Source organism: Podarcis vaucheri (assembly GCF_965113315.1).
Source record: "Podarcis vaucheri genome assembly, chromosome: 1".
Lineage (NCBI taxonomy): Eukaryota > Metazoa > Chordata > Lepidosauria > Squamata > Lacertidae > Podarcis > Podarcis vaucheri.
This window is the reverse complement of record NC_138759.1, coordinates 29,092,878-29,119,149: the sequence shown is the minus strand read 5'-3', so window position 1 is coordinate 29,119,149 and position 26,272 is coordinate 29,092,878. Positions and strand designations below refer to the sequence as shown.

Here is a 26,272-nt window from a genome sequence, read left to right as displayed (position 1 = left end):
CCCTATACACGAAGCCAAGCCAGAGCACAACTAAATGCAGCACAGCCATCTTCTCAGAAAAACTCTTCACAAGCTCAAGAGGTCAAGACACGAAAGCTTTAGCAACTAATCTACACTTAATGACCCACCCAGTGGTATTCAGAATATCACTCATGAAATCACTCAAGATATCCCTCAAGTAATTAAGGAACAAAAGAAGAAAAGGCACACTAATCTAGGAACTTCCTCTCTGCCCAGAACGTTGGAGGCTATACACCACACCCCTCAACAGTATTTATAGGAACTCAAACACCAGATTCTGCTCTGTTCCAGTAACAAGAAGCCGAAAGCACCAGCCTGAAGATGACGAGTGAGACCTCGTCGAAACGTCGCACAGACACCCCGACTCTTACACGGGAAGACACCCGAAGACACCAAAACCTGCATATATATATATATATATATACACACACACAGGATGAATAAATGAGCTGCCCTTCAGGCAAAGTAAAATAATTGTATAGACAATATGAGCAGCTTGTTGAGAGCTTCTGCTTGACAGTTCCCATCAATAATCAAAATGAGCAAACCCTCAAGAACGTTTGTTTTCCTTTTCTGCTAGTGAGGTCCGACCAACATGTTTGCTTTACATCTCCTTACCCAGCTAGTATTACACATTCCCTCAAATAAAAGCCTCTGCCCTTTAGTGGAATAATTATTATTATTTGATTCTGGTAAAGGAAGTCGCTGGCTACTTTTTATTTTTATTTTTAAATGGAATGAGGAAGGCTATTCTGTGGTGCACTCAGAAGCAGGCCAAGAGTTGAGGCTCCCAAGTCCCTTGGCTTCGTCTGCACAGAAGGAGGTGCTAGAAGGCCAAGGAAGTAGAGCAGATTCCATTACTTCAGACACCCCCCTACATTAAAAAAACACAAACCCTCTTCCCCTGCAAATAGAAAGCCAGCACACTCTTGCTCTCTCCCAGGCTTGGTTTTTTACTTGCAGAGGGTTTTCTTACTGGGGAGCTTTAAAAATGGTAGCTTCCACCTTCAAGACTAAAAAATTGTAGTCTATTCTACCAGTTTACCTGATTCCTCTTCCATTCCGCTACAAGTTGACACCCAGTCTCGGTTTCTTTGGATAGCCTTCCCAACCTTGGTGCTCTCCATATTTTTGGACTACAACTCCCATCAGCCTCAGCAATGTGCTGGCTGAATGGGAGTTGTAGTGCCTTAGGATATAGTTTCTTATTTTAACTATTAGTTACTTCCAAGTAAAATCACTATTACATTTACATCCAATACAGTGGTACCTCAGGCTAAGTACTTAATTCGTTCCGGAGGTCAGTTCTTAACCTGAAACTGTTCTTAACCTGAAGCACCACTTTAGCTAATGGGGCCTCCTGCTGCCGGAGCACGATTTCTGTTCTCATCCTGAAGCAAAGTTCTTAACCTGAGGTAATATTTCTGGGTTAGCGGAGTCTGTAACCTGAAGCGTATGTAACCTAAAGTATATGTAACCCGAGGTACCACTCTAAATTGGTCTGTCAATTGCTTCAGACCTTCCAAGTGTTCCTATTTTCCAGGGACAACCCTGATTTAGAGAAGCCGTCCCAGTTTCTGATTTGATCCTGGAATGTTCCACTTTTCCTTAGGATGTCCCTATTTTCATTGAATAATTGTCGGAAGGTATGGAGTTATCTGACTCCAAAGCTGTCTGAAAGCAATCCTCCATAGGGAAGTTTTTTAAAATGTTTAATGTTGTTGTTTTTAATATGTTGGAAGCTGTCCAGAGTGACTGGGGCAACCCAGTAAGATGTGTGGAGTATAAATAGTAAAATTATCATTATGGACTGGGACGTCCCTATTTTCATTGGAGAAATGTTGGAGGGTATGCCACAAACGCAGGCTTGAGACCAACAGCACAGAATCCTTGAGAGAGCCCTAAACTAAAAAACAAAACACCTTTCTTGAGGCAGAGAGCATAAAATATTCCTGGCCATTACTACTTGGGACTGCAGGTAGTGAATGTTCTCCCATCTATTAAAATCAAACCAGCAGACCTCCCTGCACATACATTGAAAACTTGGAAAGTCAGAAAGTCAGGAAGAAGTCAAGTGCACAACTGTAGCCTTCTTCCTGATACCCTAGTTTGCTATGAGTAGGGATTTCCCCCCACCCTTTGTTGCTGGGAATTTGACTGTGCATTGTCTACTCTTGCAGCTTGAAGTGGTACATGTCAAGGCACGTTTTGTCATGTGGAGAACTGTTTGCGTACATTCCTTTGGTTTTCAATTGTTGTGCCCTGGTGGAACGGCATGCCTGGCCAATTGTCTTACCATCATTTTCTCTTTCTGCACACTTTTTATGAGAAAACATGAGGAAAGAAGAAGAAATTGCATAGAGAAGGAGGGACGATTACACAAGAATAATAAAAATTAAAAGCCGTAGTATGAAGCACTATTAGCCTCCCATCAGTGTGTGTATACCAGGGCAGCATAAAAAGAAATCTTCATCTCTGGTATGGATGGTAGGTGGGATGGGTGACTGCATAGACAACCACTTGCAATAGGAATTGCACCAGCCGTTGGTCCTTCTAGGAGGCTGACCATCATTCCCTGTGTGTGTGTGTGTGTGTGTGTGTGTGTGTGTGGAATACGGAGCTTAAGTCAAAATTAAACCATCATGTCACAAGTTTTCTGCATTGTAGGGGAGAATCTATGATTCTATGCTTGCTGTGATCATGGCACCTTCATCTTAAATCTTCATCTGAGGCTCTCCCAACAAGGAGTAGACTAGACCTCTGAATAACTCTTCCACTTAGGCATCCGAACCAATGCTAACTGCTGGAGAATCAGAGCACTACAGACTAATTTCTCTTTTGGGACTATGTTGTCATTGCATATATCTGGAAAGAAGTAACAAGAAGAATTAATATGATCTTAAACAAATGCTATCATATTACATTTCTCCATGCTGCTATAAAACACATAATTTTAAAATGGGACATGTCTACCCAATAGAGAGCCTGGGTTCACAGAGCATCCTCCTAGTCAAACACAGATTTCCCCAGATGCTGTTGGATTCCCATGGCCATTGGCAATGCTGAATGAGGCTGATGGGAGTTGGAGAAAACAGAAAAGCCTCTAGATTCCTCATGATGACCAATGGGTAAAAAACCTCTTAGGCCTCACAGCTTATGAACAAATAAGTAAAGGTAAAGGGACCCCTGACCATTAGGTCCAGTCACGGACGACTCTGGGGTTGCGGCACTCATCTCGCTTTACTGGCCGAGGGAGCCGGCGTACAGCTTCCGGGTCATGTGGCCAGCATGACTAAGCCGCTTCTGGCAAACCAGAGCAGCGCACGGAAATGCCGTTTACCTTCCCGCTGGAGCGGTACCTATTTATCTACTTGCACTTTGACGTGCTTTCAAACTGCTAGGTTGGCAGGAGCAGGGACCGAGCAACGGGAGCTCATCCCGTCGCGGGGATTCGAACTGCTGACCTTCTGATCGGCAAGTCCTAGGCTCTGTGGTTTAACCCACAGCACCACCCGCGTCGCTCTTATGAACAAATACTTTACATGGAAAGAGGGGTGAGAGAAATTGCATTACATTTGGCAGAATTTCTTAGAAATCTGGGTGGACTAAAAAGATGGGTATCTCCCTCTGGTACCTCCCATCATGAACTATACCATGTTTTGCTTTTCTTTTTCTTTCTTTTTTTTCTTCCCACTATAGTTCCTTTATAACCATTCTTCTTTTTCTATACAGTATATATTACCAAATCTCCCATGTCACCAAAAATATAAATGAGAAAGGCAGGAGGTCTTTTATTGTAAAAATCTCAAACAAAAATCTATAAACAATTTTTAAAAGGCTTCCACTAGGGATATCACAAAACCCATAGATTTTGTATGCGTAAAGAAGTCTATATTACAGATAAATATCCTAAACAGGCAACAAATATTATTGTCATATTTTTTTCAGTGGATAGTGTTCATTTAATCATAGAAGCTGCCGGCTCCATTAACAAGTAATGTCAAAAACAGCCCTCAAAATGTCAAGCATCATTAACCTGTGGTGGCAAATATTCTTAAATGAAATTATTATGATGTGGGTTTCACTAATTAATATCACTCCAGTTACATAGTTTAATGATAAGAATGCATTACTGTTAAGTTGTCAAGGCAGCAAGCCATTATTTTCTCTGTACATCTTGCTAAAGTTCTCTAAAATCAGCTGAATGCAATCTCAGGATGGTGGAAAAAAGCACAGCATTTGAAAGAATGAATGCTGTATTCACTTACGAAACAAACAAAAAGCTTTGGAGTCTGGATTATTGATTCTTTAATCAGGTTGGGGAGAATCTGTAAGTAATACAGCTAGTAGTAGCCCAATTCTGGTGTCACCTGTAACCCTGAGATGTCTGCAAACATGACATGAAGGCTGGCAACATGACCCTTGCCATGTGGAAGTCCCTTGCAGACGACCGTAGTGCCAGCAACAGGAAGTCAAGTTGTGTATCCGTAGCAGTGACCAGAGGAGGAATGACCTCTGGGAGGAGCGCAGAGAGAAGAAATGCCATGGTTCATCTGCAGCAGCACAACCAGATGCCTTCATCTGCCCCAGCTGCAACGAAACATGTCTCCCCCACATCAGTCTCTATAGCCACAGCAGGTGCTGCAACCAGCCAATAGTTTGACCTCACCCCCCAAAGGCGCACCCTTCCATTGTCTCCCGATGCAGACGGATGCCAACTCAACATATAATTTGAGTTCAAAGCTGATGTTTTCCTACAGGTCAGAGATCCCATTGTTCTCTGCTTATCTTCTTCCTAAAGTTTGCCTTAAAATGCCTAACATTTCAATACATTTTGAGGCACAAAGGTGTGTAAGTCAAGATGAGACTCAATGGTTTAGCACCTGGTTATGATTCAGGAGTTAAGTACACTAACTCACGCAAAATAAAACCTTAGAGTTATACTTTTTTTAAAAAAAAACACACCAACAACTATAAGGGGCTCTATTTTTATACCAAAAAAGAGAGAGTTAAAATTGGTGCAGATACTCCACAAAATTGGATCTGTTTAGTAATGTCAACACAAATAGCCCCAATTCAGCAAGCAAGCATCTTTACCACATGTCTAAATTTAAGTCTGGGAATCATCTCAGTGGCGGTGGCAGAGTTTGCTTAGCAGTGAACTCACTTGCGGCGCCCAAAGAGAAATAAAATATCACCAGCATCACCATTACTCCTTTGCAGTGGTTTATTTTATTTATTTATTTTTTAAAAAATATGATTTTAAAAAGGCAGAATGATATTTTGTCATTGTTTGGGCACCGAAGGGCTAAATGTTCGGCCTCATTAAACTTTATGAGAGAAATAGAGAAAGTAGCAACGGACTTAATAATAATAATTATGTTGCACTGTTCCACTCTGAAGTGGCATACCTATATGAAATCATCTGTGGCAAAGAAAGAGGCCTTGAAGTTTTAAAAGGCCCATTGAATTTAGTGGAAATGCTGCCCCTGTTGCTTTCTGAGCTGTTTGCAAAGAGCCGCCATTAGAATTGCTTAAAGGCTAACCCTAATGCACACAAAGAGATAAGCTGTATAATTATAAAGGAAAACGTATGAGCTGGAAACCTGAAAATGCTCCTTTAGAATCAATCTTACCCATTATAATAGGGCTCATGCAAGATGGTCTGAAGGATGTAGCCTTAATTCCCGTGCAGCGTCAGTTAGCATTAAGGGGAATTTAGTCCTTGAAACTGACTATGACATATATTCTGTTCTCATTGATTGCATGTATTTGTTAAGAAACAAAAACAGTATATTGAAGAAAATAAGGAAAATGTTTTAATTAAATGAAAAAGCTGGACACCGATTGAAGTATTTATTATGATTGTGTTTACAGTTATTTATTTATAATATTTATATACCTGTTGGCATTTATAGGATGTTGTTAAGCCACACCTTCATGGCTGGTGCGCATTAAGCTGCCTCAACTCATTTATCTGTTAATAAGTGTAAGATATACCTCTGATCTATTATACATTTTTATATTGATTAACTTGAGTGGCCTGAATTGGCAGGTGGATTATTTGCTCATGAAAAATAATGGCTGATGGCTCATGTTGTTGAAGGTGCTTGCTTCAACTGTGAACTGAAATCACCCTTCCTAGAAAAGATCTGATTTCAAAAGGTTTTTTTCTTGAGAAAATGGACTCCTAACAGTGGCCAAGCACAACAGGAAGCTGACCTTAAACTGAGTCAGACCATCTGTTCCTTTAGCTCCAAATTGTCTAAAATGGCTGACAGCAAATCTCTAGGGTTGGTCTCTCCCCCAGTTACAAACCTGCCCTGTAAAAGGTAAAGGACCCCTGGATGGTTAAGTCTAGTCAAAGGCAACTATAGGGTGCAGTGCTCATCCTGCTTTTCAGGCCGAGGGAGCCGTCATTTGTCCACAGACAGCTTTCCGGGTCATGTGGCCAGCATGGCTAAACAGCTTCTGGCACAACACAACACCATGACGGAAACCAGAGCACACAGAAACACTGTTTACCTTTCCACCACAGCGGTGCCTATTTATCTACTTGCACTGGACTTGAAAATGGAAAGCGTAATGCTTGTGGTCAACAAAAGAGGTTTAAAGACTGTCTCAAGGCAAATCTTAAAAAATGTAGTTTTTTCCAACTGACAACTGGGAGACACTGGCCTATGAGTGCTCCAGTTGGAGAATAGCCTTTACCAAACGTGTCATGGGCTTTGAAGACAAACTCAGGATGCAAAGGAGAAACATGCTAAGAGGAAGGCACACTTGGCAAATCCACACCATGATCAACTCCCGTCCGGAAACCAATGTCCCCACTGTGGAAGGACGTGTGGATCCAGAATTGGCCTCCACAGTCACTTACGAACTCACTGTTAAAACCATGTTTATGGAAGACAATCTTACTCGGCTACAAGTGATCGCAGAAGAAGAAGAAGAAGAAGAAGAAGAAGAAGAAGAAGAAGAAGAAGAAGAAGACTTGCACTGGCATGCTTTTGAACAGCTAGATTGGCAGGAGCTGGAATAGAGCAACGGGAGCTCACCCCATTGCGGGGATTCAAACAGCCGACCTTCTGATCAGCAAGCCGAAGAGGCTCAGTGGTTTAGACCACAGCGCCACCCACATCCCTGTATTCAATGTGTGTAATGAGGACCTGCATTTTTATATAGAATAGCAGCCTGAGGAGGGTGCTCTTTTGAATGTAGCAGTAGGAAGGCAGTGAAGCTTAACCCTTTCTGTACCAAGCACTGTTCTGCTCAAAATCCCCCACCACCACTCTCAGCAATGAGCAGGGAGATCTGCTTTTCATTTTTCTTTCAAACAATAAAATAAGATACCAAGACTTTGTTTCACAGCTTTGCACATAATGGTTAGTTTGTCCCCCATTCTCTGTCCTTTGGCAGGTCACCATCTGCCAGCTTCAGTTCCCCATCTATAAAATGGGACCAACAGTAACTCATCTCATGGAATTGCTTTGGGATTGAATACAATAAAGGCTGTGAACCACTTAGCAAAGACCGAACATGCTGTAAAAATGGTACAGAGTATACATGAGCTGTATGAATTACCAGCTGGGGATAGTTAATTCCTGAGAGACATTCATTATAGGATATGTTACTGTGACCCGACCGTTTAACAAAAACATTTTCCATTTACATTAACACTTAAAAAAATTGACAGCAGCTGCTCTAATGGCACTGGCTTGCATTCCCTGCTGGTCTATGAAACAAAGCCAATATACACTCTGCCTCCCCCCAGACAGGCAGCCCCCACAAGTGCTTTAAAATAGACAAACAAATGCCAGCCGTTGTGCCTCTCACCTTTACTACGCTGTGTAATTCAGTAAAGGCTGGCACACGTGTTGAACATGTGGACCTCAAGTTGCAGTCCTAAAAAACCTACCAGAGAATAGGTTTCATTGAAGACAGTGGGGATGATTGTAGGGATGGGAGAGACATTCAATTCAGTTAGCATTTAAAGGTGAACCTTCCCCAAGCAAAGGGTGAAACACACCCATCCCTTGAATTTTGTACTTCTCCGTGTGTTCACAAGTGTGTTCTCCAGCCAAGCAGTGTATACAAAAATATGCATAATAAAGTGTACATAAAAATGCTTTTATCTATTAGAATAACACACAAAAGTGTGTGGTGTTAGGGGGAAATTGGTTTGCAAAAATGTGTCTATTACGTTAGGCAAAAATTTGCACTAAAATGCTGAATATTTTTTCCTGAGGACTTTAAATGAATCAGAAACGGACGTGGAAATTCTGAAGAACTGAACTCAAGGTTGGGAAAATGAGAAACTGAAATTCAGGTATAGTCACCCAACCCCAGAGGCTTACTTTTGAACAAACCTGCATAGCGCCATGCTGAACGTTGTTGACATTTGCTCAGTGGATACCTAGATAAGGGATTAATCAGGATTGGGGTAAAGGGAGATGCAAATAAATGGAAGAAACTAACAATGACCTTTTGAGAATCACCAAGCACACATTATCATTTATCAGCATTCATTATCATTTATCTAATTAGGCAGATAATGTATATTTCAAGTGCTTTTAACAAGGGGTAAACCTTAAGTGCAGGTCTAAAAGAAGAAAGCCCTGCCGGGTTCCATAGCACCTACTGCTATGAAAAGAGAGGCTAGTACCCCATCCTTAAGCACTTTTAGGTCCTCCTGATGGAAGAGTTAAAATGGGACCTGTCTTTTTTGCTTGTGTATCAGTGCTGCTATTAGTAGTAGATGAAGAAGTAGTATTAACAACAATAATTTTAAAAATGATAATTGAATTGAAATGAAGTCAATGAATGGCTCCAAGCTTAATCATCAATCCAACACAAGATCTCCCTCCACCCTGCTCTGCTGGCTGTACCCATGAAGTGACGGCATAGGGTTGGCATATTTCCAGAAATTCTGGGATGTATGGCAACCTTAGATGACACCATCACTCTGCTGGCATTGAGCTCCAAATGAGCAGGTGGAAATTCCCAAAGTTGGGCCTTCAGAAAGCCCCCAAATGTTCTGGGGTGTTCTGAGGATGGAGCTGAGGATTAGACTGTGACTTCTCTGCTCCACCACACTTCACCTGCCCAGACAAGGTTTGGATGGTCCTGTAAGTCGTGCTTGGAGTAGACCCACTGAAATAAAAAGGGACTGAATCTCCCTTGATTTCAATGGGTCTACTCTAAGGATGGCTAAGTTTGGATCTAACACTATTAGTTTAGCTAATAACCCCGAACATATATAAAATAAGTGTGAGTGCATTTTATTATTATTATTATTATTATTATTATTATTATTATTATTATTATTATTTAATATATAAAACAGTTAAAACAAGTGCATTTATGAAAACAATGTTTAAAAACCTATAGAGAGTGAGAGATGATAGATGATAGATATAGATAGATAGATAGATAGATAGATAGATAGATAGATAGATAGATGATAGATAGATAGATGATAGATAGATAGATAGATAGATAGATAGATAGATAGATAGATAGGCAGGCTTAAAACAACAACATATACATAAGCTCAATCAGAGGCTGGATCTAGACACATCAAAAATGTGATTCAGTTAAACACACTGTAAACTTCATAAAAGGAAATCCTGTTGGCAAAAGACAAGACTCCACAGAGCATATTATCACAGTGTTATAACTCATATAAAATGTTTTTTTCTTCACTGATGTAGCTGAGTCCCAAATCTGAAACAGATACCAACAGGGATACTGTAAATATTCTTTAAGGATTGTAGCTTTATTCTGTATTTCAAGTGTGATTTATTTCTTTATTTTGCAGAAACAAATGCTCTAAATTGGAGTAAAACTAGGCAGTCTCCAAGCAAGAAAACACTCGCTTTTTTTTTAATTCTGTGGGATGGTAACTCTGAAGTGTATAAATATCCTATCTCCACAAGACAGAAAACAGAGTCTCTCTCTTCTTCTGTAAGATTATCTATCTCATTTGGGAGCAGAGTTCAGGATATCTAGGTTTTAAACTCCAGGTCCTGCACTTTGTGAATATGGGCAAATCATATAATCCCTTGGTGTCTCCATCTGTAAGATGGAGATAATAAATTTCTGCACAACACAAGTTTGATTTCAGCTGGGCAGTTGGAGCCTATGAATTGACTGTATGTGCTGTAGAACAGTGAGTAGTGTCAGCAAGCCCCATTCCTGGCTTGTGAATGAGGACTGGCTAGGTCTTGGCTGCTTGCAAAGAAATACCCATCCACTTTGTTACTCTTGTATTTAACAGATGCATACATAAGCGAGTTTCTCTGGCTTGTCCAGGACAGAAGAGAAAGGTGGAAACCCATGCTATCCACATCCATGAATGTGCATAGTAGGAGGAATTTGCATTAAAATGCTGATAATTTTGTATTTAAAAAAATCACAGTGGAAATGTAGAAAAACAAGAAACAAAATCAGTACAGTATATCCCTACCACCCAATGAGCAAATTTGTTTAGGAGATATTATGGACACAGCCTGTTGTAATACTTTCTGTCACTATCTCTCTTTTTATGGAAGGCAATGGCATTATTACTAGACAACAGAAGGGGACTAGATAGCAGAATGAAATGGACCTGTGTGATTGCATCAGTCTTTGTAGTGTTTTGTCAGTGACAGGCCCAAAGGAGCAGCTCTGAAACGACGGCCTTTGCTTGGCAAAAGATAACGCTGACAAATCCAGGGAGAAAGTAAAATAAACCCATGAGAACTATTCTGAGCTTGCAATACAAACAGAATTGACCTTCCTAGTGTAATGCGCCCTGATGTCTTGCATGTTCATTTGGCACTGTTGTAGCTTGGCTTAGACCTCTCACAATGAACAGCCATAACCATTTCAAGGCTTGATCAATGTCTGTGAAGCTCCTGCTAGTACTGCCACTGCATTCTCTTTGGCTGCTGGAAAGCTCCTAATAGCAACAAGATTCTCTTCTCTTCTAGTTGGGCTCGCCTCATTTCATAGATTCCTGCAGAGGAGCCACTGAAGGAAAGCTGTTCTTTATTATTGTACCTGTTCAATGCAATCCCTTTCAAGCAGGACAGCCAAGGCTTGACCGGAAAGGCGCAGCTATGTAGAGCAAGGATACACTTTTCCTAGACTTCTGCCAGCGTATCCCGGATCTCCCTGGTCAGGGCAGGATGTCTGCAGTCATTTTGGGTCTTCTAACAAGAAGATCATGTCATGGTTGCCAAACTCCAGAATAAAAAAGCCACCGGAGCAATTTTGGCTGGTTTGAACATAGGCGGATTTGCTTTTTCTTTTTTTCTTTTTAAGCGCCACTTAGAACATTTTCCTTATTTCCAAGCCAGCAGCTAGCATAGCAGGACAAATTTGCTTTTACCTGATATGGTTATGAATGGTTTTATAATAATGTTCCACCACAGATCCACAAATCTGTTGGTTCATCCGCCTCTTTCTGAGCATTTTTGCTGGTTTGGGTGGAAAAGGTGCAATCACAAAGATGAGGGAAAATAAAAGGTTGTATTTGGAGAGAGAGTCTTGGGGACAAGCCAGGAACTGCATAGGGAAATGTCATGGTGTTCCTGTGCTTTGGAGCTACATTGGTGCCCTTATGCAGTGCTTGGGGGGGGGCGCAGGGGTACGCATACCCCTAAACATTTTGTGAATCTAGGTTTGGCCTCATTGAGAGGCAGAATTTCAATATGAGTAGGAAAATGAGAGTACCCCTAAACATTTTTTTAGAAGAAGAAAAAAGCACTGCCCTTATGTACACATTACTCTAATCCCCAGTTTAATCTCAGACCCACTGTTTTTTTTCTGGGGGTGGACACAGGGGTACGCATACGCAGTCCAATCTGGGCATCTGGCATAGATGATTTAAAAATAATCTTAATGGTAAATAAAGATCACCCTTTTAAAAAACCCCACCCCTTTTTACTACAGCTGTGGCTAACACCATATTTTTAAAAAACAAAAACTTTGTGTTCAATAAATTCTTTTGAAACCCATTTTGAATGAAAGATGTTATAGAATCCAGCATTCTGCAGTGAAGCATAATAATACACTTCCTGAATGCCTAAAACATCTTTGATATAAATGACTGAACAATAAGGAAGTCATGAGAACCAAAGATGTGTGGGCACTCAGAAATTTGAGGAATGAAATAATGTTCCACTTTCTCTGCTTAGTCTGATGGATGACTGTACGTCCTGAACATTTCTGCACAGAACGATGGAGAATATGGAAAATTCATTTCAAAAAACGCATCATTTACTCCAAATATTCACTTAGCATGCAAAGAGTGTGCCCAGATGGGACATAATGTTTCTTTTATTTATGGCAGAATATAACTACGTACACTTCAGTAAAAAGGGCACCAGTTATAAGCAGTCCCATTCAGAAATTCCTTACAAATGATGGATCACGAGTTCAGTCTTCTTTTCCTCCTTTCTCGGTCAAGGGAAGCACATTGTGTCAGAACTTGTGTTTGCAGCTTCCAGTAATATTTGCATACAGATTTTAAGTAACAATAATACTGTATGCATTACAAATTCTGAGCATTGGTTTGGTATCTCAAGAAGTTAGAATTGCTGCATAAAATTGGTATGTTTCTATGGCTTGGATAGCTGAAGCTGGACCATAGAGACTAATGTTACTCAGAGTTGTTCCAATGGTGAAAACAGGTTTCATAGTTGAACAGATAATATTATAGCAATGCATTATATATATAAATCAGAGACAGGGTTGCCAAAGTTTTTGCACAGATGAGCACATTTGGAATTTTGAAAAAGGGCTGCGGGTGCCAGTCACAAAGAGGACAGTGTGGTGTCTTTACTGACCATAAAATGGATGCACTGGGCAGAAAAGAAGAAGAAGAAGAAGAGTTTGGATTTGATATCCCGCTTTATCACTACCCGAAGGAGTCTCAAAGCGGCTAACATTCTCCTTCCCCTTCCTCCCCCACAACAAACACTCTGTGAGGTGAGTGGGGCTGAGAGACTTCAAAGAAGTGTGACTGGCCCAAGGTCACCCAGCAGCTGCACAGATATGTGTCCTCCATCAGCTGCCTCATCAATGTGGGGAAAGGCACCTTATGTCTTGCATGTGGGGGTCCCAAAGACATCTGGTTGGCTGCAGGACAAGATGGGCCTTTGGTCTGATGAAGCTCTCACGTTCCTATGTCCAGCAACCAAGATGGATGTATTCTCAGTGTAGGTCATCCTTCAATGCAATCAAAACTGTCTCAGCCCCAGAAACAGCCCCAGAAAGGACCTAAATGAGCCACATCATGCAGGAAAACATTCAGTTAGGATAGCACCCCTTGCTATCTTTGCGTACAATAAGATAATTCAATAATTTGTTTGGGTGTTTTGTTTTGTTTTTGCTCTTTTCTGGCATAGAACTGCTGCCTTATATCCTCTAGTCATGGTAGCCTTATTTCATACAAATTAAAATGTGTCTCAAACATGAAAGGCTGGATTTCTGCAGCTAAGTGTGGCTTCCTCCCCCCCCCCCCCCGAAAAGCACAATGAAATATGCACTTCATCACCCTGTTGAACGAGGTCTTACAGAAGGTTGTTGAGGGTTTTTTTCTTGCTGACACCCAATAACCCATCAAAATGTGAGGCATAAATTCATCAGCATATAAATGAAAGGATCTAAGACTTACTTGGGCGCAATAGCTGAATCCTTTTTAAAGATTTCCATTATTTCTAGTATTATTGTTTATCAAAAATAAAGCTATTTTCCACTATGATTTACTGAGCATTTATTCTCAGATTTATTTGGAATAGGATGGATTTCCATTTTTATACCTTTCTCTAAGATCAGGGTAACAAATAAATGCACTATCCTGTAAGAAAATTTGAGGACTCATTAACTGAGGCTTGTTGTCCCTTGCAGTATTTTTCTTTTTTAATTCAATGGGGGGGCGTTAAACTCTCCCTTGACTTGGTTTAGTTTCCTTACCGGAAGCTTCTTCTCACCTGGATCTGAAGTGGTGCCCAGGGTCTGCGGTATACACTGCAAGAAAAAGCTCCAGATTTAAGCTACTAGAGAGGCCATGAGTAACTGGTTGTCAGGATGTAAATTTCAGAATAATTAAAAAGCAACCAGCACAGCTTCTTCTAATTCTACCTGTCCCCAACCTGGTGCCTTCGAGGTGTTGCTGGACTATAGCTCCCTTCATCCTTGTCCACTGTCATGCTGATGGGGATTGTAGTCCCAAAATATGGAGGGCACTAAGATGGCGAAGGCTGGCCTAGAGTCAAACACTAAAGGGGTCATTTCAGAGTACTTCTCTGTGTGATAAGAATAACAAATAGAAGCTTCGGTGATTTTCCTCATTCTCATACTTAAACTGCCTTTTAGTGATTAGAAAGGTCACTGAGATGCAAAGACTGCATTCCGGTTTATTGCGTTAGCTTTATTAGTTTTGATGCTAGCACTTCTGTCCCAATTTTTAATGTTCCTTTTACACTGTAGTAGTATATGGGTGGCTCTGTGGGTTAAACCACAGAGCCTAGGACTTGCCGATCGGAAGGTCGGCGGTTCGAATCCCCGCAACGGGGTGAGCTCCCGTTGCTCGGTCCCTGCTCCTGCCAACCCAGCAGTTCGAAAGCACGCCTAAGTGCAAGTAGATAAATAGGTACTGCTCCAGCGGGAAGGTAAACGGCATTTCTGTGCGCTGCTCTGGTTTGCCAGAAGCGGCTTAGTCATGCTGGCCACATGACCTGGAAGCTATACGCCGGCTCCCTCAGTCAATAAAGCGAGATGAGCACCGCAACCCCTGAGTCGGTCATGACTGGACCTAATGATCAGGGGTCCCCTTTACCCCTTTACCTTTACCACTATGTTGCACTAAATTTCAAATAGGAGGAAAGAACTGTGTGCTGGGGTACCACATTTGTCACATGAGTGGCAGTGATCATGAAAATTGTGGGAAACATTACAGTGCAAAGCTATATATGGGCAATTGTAAATCTACTTCTTACTTTTTTGAGCAATACTTTTGCATAGCCAATCTCAATTACTGAGTTTGTTTTATCCTTTGAATATAAACTGATTTTATGTTAGCCTTGTAGTTTGTTACACACGTGTGTGTGTGACATATCTCCAAGCTTTCAAATGAATGAACTTTTCCTTAAGAGTGTTTTACACAAGTTATTCCATAAGTGCTTCCATGATATATGATTATAATAAGGGTTTAAAAAGAAATATTTCTAGTGATATTGTTGTGCTATGTGCTTTCTTCCAAAATTCCAAGCATAAAGCCCCCTCCCCACCCACCCCAAAATACTTGACATGCAATTAGACAAGGAGATCTCTGACCTTTCTCAGACCTCCAACTTTTGAGAAACAACTTTCTTTCTTTTGTGACATTCCTGTAAGTCAAACTGATTAAATGTTGCTTAAAAGCCCATTCTCAGATTGCTCAGCAGGGCAAAGCCAGAAGACCAGAGCCTAGTGAGAGGTCTTGATCTTGTGGACAGTGTGCTCTTTCAATACCTTCCCATCCTTTCGTTCCTTTTGATCCCAAAGGCTCAGGTTATTTCGTAGAGTTCATGAACCTGACATGGAAAATCTGACCTTTGTGAAAATAAATCTTTGATCTTTCCTGAACTATAGATGTTGGTTTCCCCCCATTTTTCTTCCCTAAAGTCTGAAATGCTTTGCAAATGTTCAACACCGGTAGGAAAATAAGCAAAGGCAGTTCTGCCATGGCGGTGGCCTTTACAGCATTCTAGCTGGACACGACTAAACAACAACAAGCTAAGGGTTTGCCAATTCAGGAGCCCATTAGAATCATAGAATCATAGAGTTGGAAGGGACCCCAAGAATGATCTAGTCCAACCCCCTGCAATGCAGGAATCTCAACTAAAGTATCCAGGACAGAAGACCATGTAACCTTTGCTTAAAAACCTCCAAGAGGAGAGTCTGATGCAGAGCACTGAGGCTCCTCCTCCTGGCCAGTCTAACACCTTCCCCTTTGCCCATACTGCACCTCTTCTCATTTTAAGATCAACTGCAACTTTAGACAGTTTTATATAATGCTAGGGTATATTGATCCCGCATTGGGTGATCTACTCTAAAGGTAAGGTAAAAGTAAAGGTAAAGGACCCCTGGACGGTAAAGTCCAGTCAAAGGCAACTATGGGGTTGCGGCACTCATCTCGCTTTTAGGCCAAGGGAGCCGGCATTTGTCCACAGACAGTTTTCCGGGTCATGTGGCCAGCATAACTAAACCACTACCGGCGTACAGAGGACCGTGACGAGTGCCAGAGTGCACGAAAACGCCGTTTACCTTCCTGCCACAGCAGTACCTATTTATCTACTTGCACTGGAATGCTTTTGAACTGCTAGGTTGGCAGGAGCTGGGACAGAGCAACGGGAGCTCACCCTGTTGCAGGAATTCGAACCGCTGATCTTCTGATCAGCAAGCCCAAGAGGCTCAGTGATCTACTCTAAGAATATACTGGGACCTTAAGCTTGCAGATCAGATTGCCTGGTGCAAGCTCTATATCGAGGTTGAGGCTTGGTTTGGGCACAGAAACTGCTTTCGTCACCCTGTATGATGACCTCTATCGGGAGAGAGACAGGGGAAAGTTGCCCCTGTTAATTCTCCTCAACCTCTCAGCGGCTTTCAATGCCATTGATCATGCTATGCTTCTGGAGTGGCTGTCCAAGTTAGGGGTGGGTAGCATTGCATCGTGGTGGATAAAGCCCTACTTGGATGTTTGTCCCTTGAATGATTCAGCTCATCTGTTTGTCCCTTGCATGATCCAGCTCAAACGAAGATTCCAAACTAATTCACAATAAAGCAAGTTCATTTTCATGGACTGGGCAGCATCATGCACTCTTTTGTGCATGCTCAATCTGTTTGCTTGAACATTCCACCTGGATTGGCAACAGTGGCTATATAGATTGAAAATAAGTGCAGTTTTGCGACCGTGTGATTTGTTTCGGGGTCTTACTCCAGTGGTTTTCTCAGGCCAAGCATTGTGCACCAGACAAATACTGGTTCTTCTTTCCCCTAGATCACAGGTTGGCTTAACCGGCCCATGAGCCACCAGTGAACCATGCCGCCTGCTCGGCAAGTCCCCATGCGCTGCGCTAAACCGGTGCAGTGCGGCGTGGGGACTCTCTTCCATGGCTCCGGAAATCGCGTTTGCGCATGCCCAGACGCCGAAAATCGCTTCTGCACAGGCGCGATTTCCGGCATCTGGGCATGCGCAGAAGCAATTTCTGGTGTAGCACTGCACTGGATCTCCGCAGGAGTGATCCGGCCCATGCCCGGTAAGCCTTGCCGACCCCTGCCCTAGATGTTCAGATTAAAACTACTAGGAATATGTTGACCTTACTTATGCCTGAACATTCTGATTCAGATTCTGCTGAAAGGACTGATTTTACAATTGCCTATTAACTTCTGCAACCAGAAACATAAAGTTATATCGCTTCCTTTTAGCATTATAGCTCTATGGGTGCCCCCAAAGTGTTACAGAAATCCAAAGACCTGATGAAAATAGGGCTCCAATGTCCCATTAGCACTTTTAGATAAGCCAGAATTACAAGAAAGCAAAGCCTTATGGAATGGTCAGCCTCCAGAGGCTCTTTCTGTGTGGCCATGTGTTCATCTTGCTAATATGTTACGGAAGCAGAACCTTTGGTCAAAGGGAGAGGGAATACTATGTTGTTTTCTAATCCTTTGTTTGCAGCATCACAACGGTATCCACAGCAACAAAGTATGATGTGATACTGAAAGGAATGTGACTGTTGCGCCAGCTGCTGATGAACCCATAAGGAGCACACAAAAATCCTCTTTTGTTACACAAACACCCAAGGTAATGACGTACAAATAAACAAAGAGCTGGAATGCAACGACATATACAAAAAATTAGGATTTTATTTTTTTTAACCAAAGAAATATTACACTCAGCTTGCAGAGTGGCTTGCATATACAGGGTTACCTTGGGTTACAGATGCTTCAGGTTACAGATGCTTCAGGTTGCAGACTCCGCTAACCCAGAAATAGTACCTCGGGTTAAGAATTTTGCTTCAGGACAGAAATCGCACGGCGGCAGCAGGAGGCCCCATTAGCTAAAGTGGTACCTCAGGTTAAGAACAGTTTCAGGTTAGGAATGGACCTCCAGAACGAATTCATTTCTTAACTCGAGGTACCACTGGCAAGAGCCAGTGTGGTGTAGTGGTTCAGAGCGGTGGACTCGTAATCTGGTGAACCAGGTTTGGTTCCCCGCTCCTCCACATGCAGCTGCTGGGTGACCTTGGGCCAGTCACACTTCTCTGAAGTCTCTCAGCCCCACTCACCTCACAGAGTGCTTGTTGTGGGGGAGGAAGGGGAAGGAGAATGTTAGCCGCTTTGAGACTCCTTCAGGTAGTGATAAAGCGGGATATCAAATCCAAACTCTTCTTCTCTTCTTCATTTAACAAACCTTCTTAGCTTCTTCTGCAGCAAAACTGCATCATGTGCCTTCATTCTGGAGGCTGATGTTACCCAGAGGTGTCAGCATGCGCTCCAGCTGGGAATGTGAAATACACCGGGGAAGTGAATGCGCCAAACCGACAATGGCTATATTGAGTCTCCTGGGTGTGCCCATGGAAGCCGTATACAACTTGGTCTTTGTTTGGCTAAAGCTAGTTTGCAGGGATGGATGGATATGATGTTTTAGTTTATTTCTGTCATGCATGTATTTTGGCAGCGAGGGAGATGTAAAGCTTTAAGTGACGCTCTGAGCTTAAACTTACAGTAAATAAGCAGGTAATTATTGCACAACGGTGACTAAGAACAAGTCTCAGAAGTTCTATTGTTCGTTCTTCGCTGACTTACGGTGTCATTTGAAACTGATCAACCTTACCAAGCACATTCTATGTGCCTCTATTTTTCCAGCTGGAAAAATAATTGCAATTTTTTAAAAGAAAATGATTATTTTTGCTTCAGTTTCGTGAGCCGCGCTATTTATAATCTGCACAGACTCATGCTCACAACCACACTGCTCTTATTTAGGGGATCAGATGTACCATTTCGGCACCACAGGCACCTGGAAGATACAGGTCCCCTACATATTCGCAAGGTTAACATAGGCCATACAGGAACACAGTAAACTCACACACACAAGGATTCATGTTCCACCTTGAACATAGAGCCTTCACACACATATACCCAGAAGTGGGGGCGCTGCTTCCATGTGATGTGACTCCATACCCCTGGGAAGTATGCATGAAGATTGTAGCATTATTGTAGCAATGCGTCTTAAATCATGAGTCTTCCCCACCCTCCAAGCCAGATGACAACTTGACCAGTGCCATCCAGGTGGATGGACCAAGTAACTGCATACAAAGCATCACTGCAACCTTAGTTTTCTCAAATGTTTCTTGGGGTTTTTTATTTTTCCATAATCTCCTGGGTGCTCATTAAGTTCCAGATTTGGATCAGTCATACAGACTCCTCCCAATAGGTAACTTCCCTATTCACTTCATCTTCTCAGAGCACTGAATTTATTTCCAATGAATATACTGCATCTTATTGTGCTGAGGTTATTTCTACCAGTCGGGACTTGGGTACTGACAATAACTTAAAGCTAATGAATGAAACTCTTTTATTTTCTCCCTCCCTTACTCAGGAGCTCTTGCTTGATTCACAGATCATTGCCAGCATTGTTCTGTCAAACCTAACTCTAGTTTATTAGTTAAATCATTTCAATTCATTGAAGCCTGAAGATGCTTCGGTTTCCATTTACATGGAGACATTGTCAGCGGCAGCAATCAGGTGATGTTTTTGCTCTGAAAATTGTTGGGGCATTTCATGGATAGCATCAGATGAGTTTCAGCTTTCTACTGATGAACTCCATTGCCCAATACGCATCAGCTTATTTCTCCTAAAATATAAAAGACCTTTGAGTTAACCATTCTTCCCTTCCTCGGGGGAAAACACATTTCCATTTCTCAGTGGGTACTGAGAATAGGTATTCCAACAAGCCTGGATCTCAGTTATAGACATTACTTTAATTGCTAAAGCCAGCATTTTATAATGGCATATTTCCTGTAAAGGAAAAATGTGGCTGGAACATTAAGCAGTACCCATGAACCCCAGAAAACATTGAAAACTTTGTCCTCTTTTTCAAGGATTTCTCAAGTAGCCATATACTGAGTAGTGGGTTCATCTGGACCACTCCTGCTATCTCAGACTAGCAGGCATTCTCCAAGGACTCAGGCAAAGACCCTTTTTGGAAAGGCCAAGGACTGAACCTGAGACCATCTACCTACCTCATCACTGACCTGTGCAGTCTTCAGAAACAACTTCTGCTTTTAAAATAAAATAAAATGTCAGGGAAAGGTTGCATGCAGTAGCATGGCATTGTTTGGTCTGCCTCTTAAAATAATCATTTCCACATTTCTGTACCTTATTATGTGTAACCTTGAAAACCTTTGCCATATCTCTTCAAACCCATAAGTTATTTTTATGTCTGAGCTCTGTGTCTCCCATATAGCCAGTATTTCAAGGGAAAGCGGAGGAGAAGGCAGATCTATGAAATGTACAAGCTGTTTCTATGCCCTGCAAGACAGGCTGGTGCATTTTGTGATATCATCCAAGAATCTGTATTTGAGCAGAACTGACTTATGTAACTACCATTGCCATTTTAACTGAGTTATCAAGGGATGCCTGGACAGATGTTGTAAATAAGCAGATTACATCACCAAGGAGTGTATTCTCGAAGCTTAACTGTTTACACAGCGGCCACAACTTCCAGGAACACGGTTAATGAAATGCAGTGAGATGTGGCAAGTTACGTGTGTGTGACAGCAATGGAACGGGGCACAGGACTCGACATGCAACACCAGTCCTTTATTGCAAACAACTCTACCTCATTGTACTGTACAGGAAGCTCTACTGAGCAGAAAATAAAGGAAGCATTTTGTATTCACAGTGCCTTGCTCATAAGAGCACAACTTGGGAAGGCAGCTTAGTGTCCTCTTAGATGAAAGTCACTGGGATGTTAGAACCCAGATAGGTGCAGCTAAAGCCAACTTTTGCCAACCCAAAATGCCCTCTTTTGAGTCATTCACATGCTATTATCACTGGGGTATGGTTTTCAAATGACATTTCAAGGAACTCTGGGTTTCCTTCAAAGCTTTTCAATGGTTTCTTACACAGAAGATCAGTAACAGCTGACAAGCTGCCCAAAGTCTCTTACTGACAGAAACTTCCCCACCGAGATGTGGAGATGCACAGAGGCTCTCGCTGGGGTTTGTCCGATGGTAAATTTTCAATTCACGCCAGACAGTGGTGAAAACTTGAGATGTGTGCAAATAAACTTATCATCTGTGAAAACCACACAACAGCAGCAGGGAGAGGGGGGATTTTTTGTTGTGCAAGCAGACATCCTTGCACTAACTCAATAGGTGGCTTGGCACTGCACTGGATAAACCACTGGCTTTCCAGCAACAGCGTCACTCTTCCGTACTGGGATGGCGAAGGGGCTGGGTGGCAGTGGCAAGTTTGGGCCACTCCTGCTGGGGATCCCCTGCCAGGCAGAGCAGTCAGCGCCAGGCTACATGCCCTTAGAGAGTGGTCCATTCAATGGCATGTTGCCAAGAACCCCCTGCCTTAGCCTGAAGGCAGAATAACTGACCACTGCATGGGGCAGAGGGGTTAGTGAATTCAGAACCAGCTGCTGACTGCTCATGACTCTCAAGTGATACCAGAAAGTGAAAGGATGAAAGCAGTTGTGAGGAAGAAGAGAGGGAACTAAGAGAAGTGGTTAGGAAGGTACCAACCCAGAAAGCAGGTCCTCAAGCAAGTGCTCTTTTATGAGCCAATGTTTTTGTTAATGCAAGTAAACAGTGTTTCTATCATAATGGAGATCCAAAATATATGTTCTGTGAGAGATCCATCACTGGCTTTCCCATCGTTTTCTTTTTGCAAAGTGCCGTGCAGCAGCTGAGGTGACTTGGGGCTAACCATTTGACCAGATACAGATAGGTAGCCGTGTTGGTCTGCCATAGTCAAAATAAAAAAATTCCTTCCAGTAGCACCTTAAAGACCAACTAAGTTAGTTCTTGGTATGAGCTTTCGTGTGCATGCACACTTCTTCAGATACACAGATACACTTCTTCAGATACACTGTGTATCTGAAGAAGTGAAGAAGCGGGTTTGAAATCTGAGCTGTAGGCTGCTTTTTATGGGCCAAATGACACTTCAGTTGGGTGGTGTATCTGAAGAAGTGTGCATGCACACGAAAGCTCATACCAAGAACTAACTTAGTTGGTCTTTAAGGTGCTACTGGAAGGAATTTTTTTCATTTGACCAGAGTAGTTGTAGAGAGGGAAAGAAAACCTTGCCATTTCATTTCCATAATCAACAACCCCCCTCCCCATGTTTTAGTTTGCCCAGGGGAACCCAGGCACCTAAATTATTTCATTCATTCGCCAGTTTGTCAAAAAGCACCTTGAGTGATGGAGGATTTTGATTGGGAAAATGACCATGGAGGAAAGGGTTAAACACTCCCCCAAAAAATGACAGTTCTGATCCAGTTGGCAGCCCACTGTGACTGCATTTCATTAATGAAAATAAAGCATAGTGAGATCAAACCACCCAACTGAAGTGTCATTTGGCCCATAAAAAGCAGCCTACAGCTCAGATTTCAAACCCGCTTCCAATCCAACCAAGAATTCCCATACATTTCTCAACAGAAATATTATTTCCTTGCACTTCCTACCACCACCGGCCAACTTCCCCTCTCTAGTTCACAGGAGCAGTGGTTATGTGGGGAATATATTTCCGTCAGCAACCAATTGTTTCTCTAGGAAATGAGTCAGAAAGGAAGGTTAAGGAAGCAAACTGTATTTGTGGTTTGGTGACCATTTACTGTATGTACCACATCACAAAGGTCCAATACATATGCAACGAAAGCAGCTCTAGACAGACTAAACCACCATCTGACCTCATGGTGCTCCAGGAACTTCTGCAAGAAAGAACCACATTATCTGCTACATGGTTTGGTCCTTTCTTGCCGATGGTATCAAAGCAGCATAGGATCAGACCAAGGGAAATAACTCTCACTCAGAAAGTATTATGGAGTTGGGAAAGGTTCGGAAAAAGGCAAACAAAATGATCAAGGGTTGCAATGTTTGGGGACTTTTTAGTTTAGAGAAAGGGTGAATAAGAGGTGGCAGAAGTTTATATAATTATGCATGACATGGAGACAGCGGATAGAGAAAGGTTTTTCTCCCTGTCACATAATAACACTAGAATTCATGGCCATCCAATGAGGTTGAATGTTGGAAGATTCAGAACTTATAAAAGAAAGCAGTTCTCCCTTTGCCTTTGCCGGCACGACCTCTCAGCCGGGGAGCGTGAAGGCTTTAACCCCCGACTGAGCAAAAACCCCATCCTACTGGCATGCACACGCACAGACTGAAGGGATGGGGGCTTATTTGTGCACCTCAGCCGGGGAGCGTAAAAACCTCCCACTCCCCAGCTGAGGGAGCCTGAATCCTTCTCCCGCCTGCATGCTGGCAAGAGAAGGATTGGGGCTCCCTCAGCTAGGGATCGGGAGCAGTTTAATGGAGCCTATGGCGGGGCGGGGACTCCGTAAAATTGCTTGACTGAGGTGAGGGCAGCTGTGTGCTCCTCAGCCAAGGAGTTTAAAGAAACAGAGGGAGGAACAAGCTGTATACAACTTGAGAGCCAGTGTGGTGTAGTGGTTAAGAGAGGTAGTCTTGTAATCTGGGGAACCGGGTTCGCGTCTCCGCTCCTCCACATGCAGCTGCTGGGTGACCTTGGGCTAGTCACACTTCTCTGAAGTCTCTCAGCCCCACTCACCTCACAGAGTGTTTGTTGTGGGGGAGGAAGGGAAAGGTGATGATTGTTAGCCACTTTGAGACTCCTTAAAGGGAGTGAAAGGCGGGATATCAAATCCAAACTCTTCTTCTTCTTCTCTTCTTCTCCCTCTGCGCTGGGATGAGGGGCAGACCATGATGGTGGTTTCACTCCACCATCGCTGGTATATCGCTGGTGAGACCGCCATGGCTCCTGAGTCCCTCTGCCTCCAGCGACTGGCGGAAGCTTGTTTCTCCCTCAGCGTGCTGGGCACTGGAGGGACTTACCAGCGGTGGTGGTTTTGCTAGCGATATACCGCTGAGTGAAATCACCATCACGGTCTGCCCATCATACTGGTCCTGGGCAATATATTGATATATCGCCCAGGCCTAGTAGACAGTAGCGCAAGACATAAGGCAGCTTCCTATGTTCCCTACTGCAGCTCTCTGGATTTATTGGAGATTTCTTTAGGATCCTGAAGTAATACATTGTTTTAAACACCTCACTAATGTGTGCTTTGTTTCTTTGGGTTGATTTCCCACATTTTGAGTTTTGGGTGATGTTAATTATTCAGTGGTTGGGAAAAGAAAATATACCCACCTTGTTTTCTGCTCACCTTTTCCCCAATCTCCTCCATCTCAACTCCATCTCCCTTTAACAGCTGCAGTCTCTTTCTCCTCCCACTGAATACCCTTGGCCCTCGTCCCTGCCCCCTTGGGAGCTGAGTAAAATGTACTGCTGATTGCTGCATTGCTAAACCGGAATGCTGTTGGGCACAAAGAAGGGATTTCCAATACCAAGAAAGGGACTGATGATGCAGTGTGTGGAAGGTAAGCCACCAAAAGAGATACGTCATGTCAAATAACACAGACCTCGCAGCAGCCAATGGAAGTTCTCGGTAGCAGATTATGGGTCGTCCCCCCCCCAAGCTTTGCTGATGTCATTCAGGTTCTTTTTTTAAAAAAAAATGTTGGCCATTGAAATTTCAGCAGCCTAATCTAATCTTTGTTCTAGAAATTCCATGAGCCCTCAGTCAATAGACATGATTTCCTTCTTTTTAACCAGAAGTAATAAAAGAATAGGAAGGGAGGCAGGAGGTAAAGCATGGCAGATTAAACTTTCGTGACATTCTGATCTTTGACTGGCAAGCACGCCTGTTGCCCAGCAGGCAAACCCTTAGTTCTTAGAAAAATTCTATGAAATCCCAGACCCAACCTGCCTCAGCAAGTGACTTTGCTTACTCACCATTCAAACAACAGTTCCCGGCAGATTTATTAACCTGTCTCTTACCGGGAACCTCATCATTTTAAAAAATATTTTTATTTTATTTTATTTTAGCTTTCCTCAAGTCAATGCCCTGGGAAGAGTTTATTTTACTCACCATCTTTCCTGGGATGATCTCCTCCCATCTCTTGAGTTTCTTATGTGCATTTTTGTCATTTATAGAGTTCCAGAACAACGTGCAGAGTGCCTTGCAATAAATAGAGGCAGGCAGAGAATGGAATTCCTCGCTCAGGGGGGTTGAGAGCTCAAGGGCACAAGCAGATACAATGCAGAACAACAAGAGAGTGGAAAGCACAGGGGGACATGCCATGCCATTAGAGATGGAATGCTATTGAAAGTAGATAGCTTTTCAGAAAGGGAAACATACAGGAAAGAAAGCCCTGCCTCCATTCGGACAAAAACTGGGCATATCAGAGACAAACCAAGTGTGCCATTAAATATGTGCTTATATTTAATGTGCATATTTTTAAAACTACAGATAGTATCCATTGGAAGTTGAGAGATGGATAATTATTTGACCATTTTCCTCCCCTGCTGCAGTCCTGATTAAAACCATGCTTTTGAAGCTACTACCTGCATTAGGAGGGATGCGGGTGGCGCTGTGGGTTAAACTACAGAGCCTAGGACTTGCTGATCAGAAGGTCGCGGTTCGAATCCCCACGACGGGGTGAGCTCCCGTTGCTCAGTCCCTGCTCCTGCCAACCTAGCAGTTCGAAAGCATGTCAAAGTGCAAGTGCTCCAGCGGGAAGGTAAACGGGGTTTCCGTGCGCTGCTCTGGTTTGCCAGAAGCGGCTTAGTCATGCTGGCCACATGACCTGGAAGCTGTATGCCGGCTCCCTCAGCCAGTAAAACGAGATGAGCGCCACAACCCCAGAGTTGGTCACGACTGGACCTAATGGTCACGGGTCCCTTTACCTTTACCTGCATTATGATAAAGTCCTTCCTTGGCACCAACTCCCCCATCCGACCCGTTGCAATCCTGACCATTATTGCCCCCTCCTTCTAGCGGTTGCTCTTTGCGTTTTTTTATGGTACATCAAACAGTAATGTCACAGGTACTTAGGCTCTCAGTTGCTCAATATGTTTAGTGAGTGGGGAGAGGAAGCATGAAAAAAGATGGACAAACATGGTGGAGGAGCAC

The 26,272-nt window shown here is 42.8% G+C and overlaps 2 long non-coding RNA genes across 3 annotated transcripts in view; one reads left to right on the top strand and one right to left on the bottom strand.

The window, feature by feature from the left end:
* LOC309539013 overlaps positions 1–25,350 on the bottom strand; it is a 31,821-nt gene extending 6,471 nt beyond the window's left edge. The window contains exon 1 of one of the 2 annotated variants that reach the window (XR_014222605.1): positions 25,229–25,350. This is a non-coding gene — a long non-coding RNA (uncharacterized lncRNA). Of the gene's footprint in view, positions 1–1,066; positions 1,139–25,228 lie in introns of those variants that run through there. The other variant, XR_014222606.1, reaches the window with a different exon arrangement.
* Positions 17,791–20,950, top strand: LOC309539057. Its single transcript, XR_014222621.1, has 2 exons — positions 17,791–17,851; positions 20,516–20,950. It is a non-coding gene; the product is annotated as an uncharacterized lncRNA (long non-coding RNA).
* Positions 25,351–26,272: the final 922 nt, after the last annotated feature.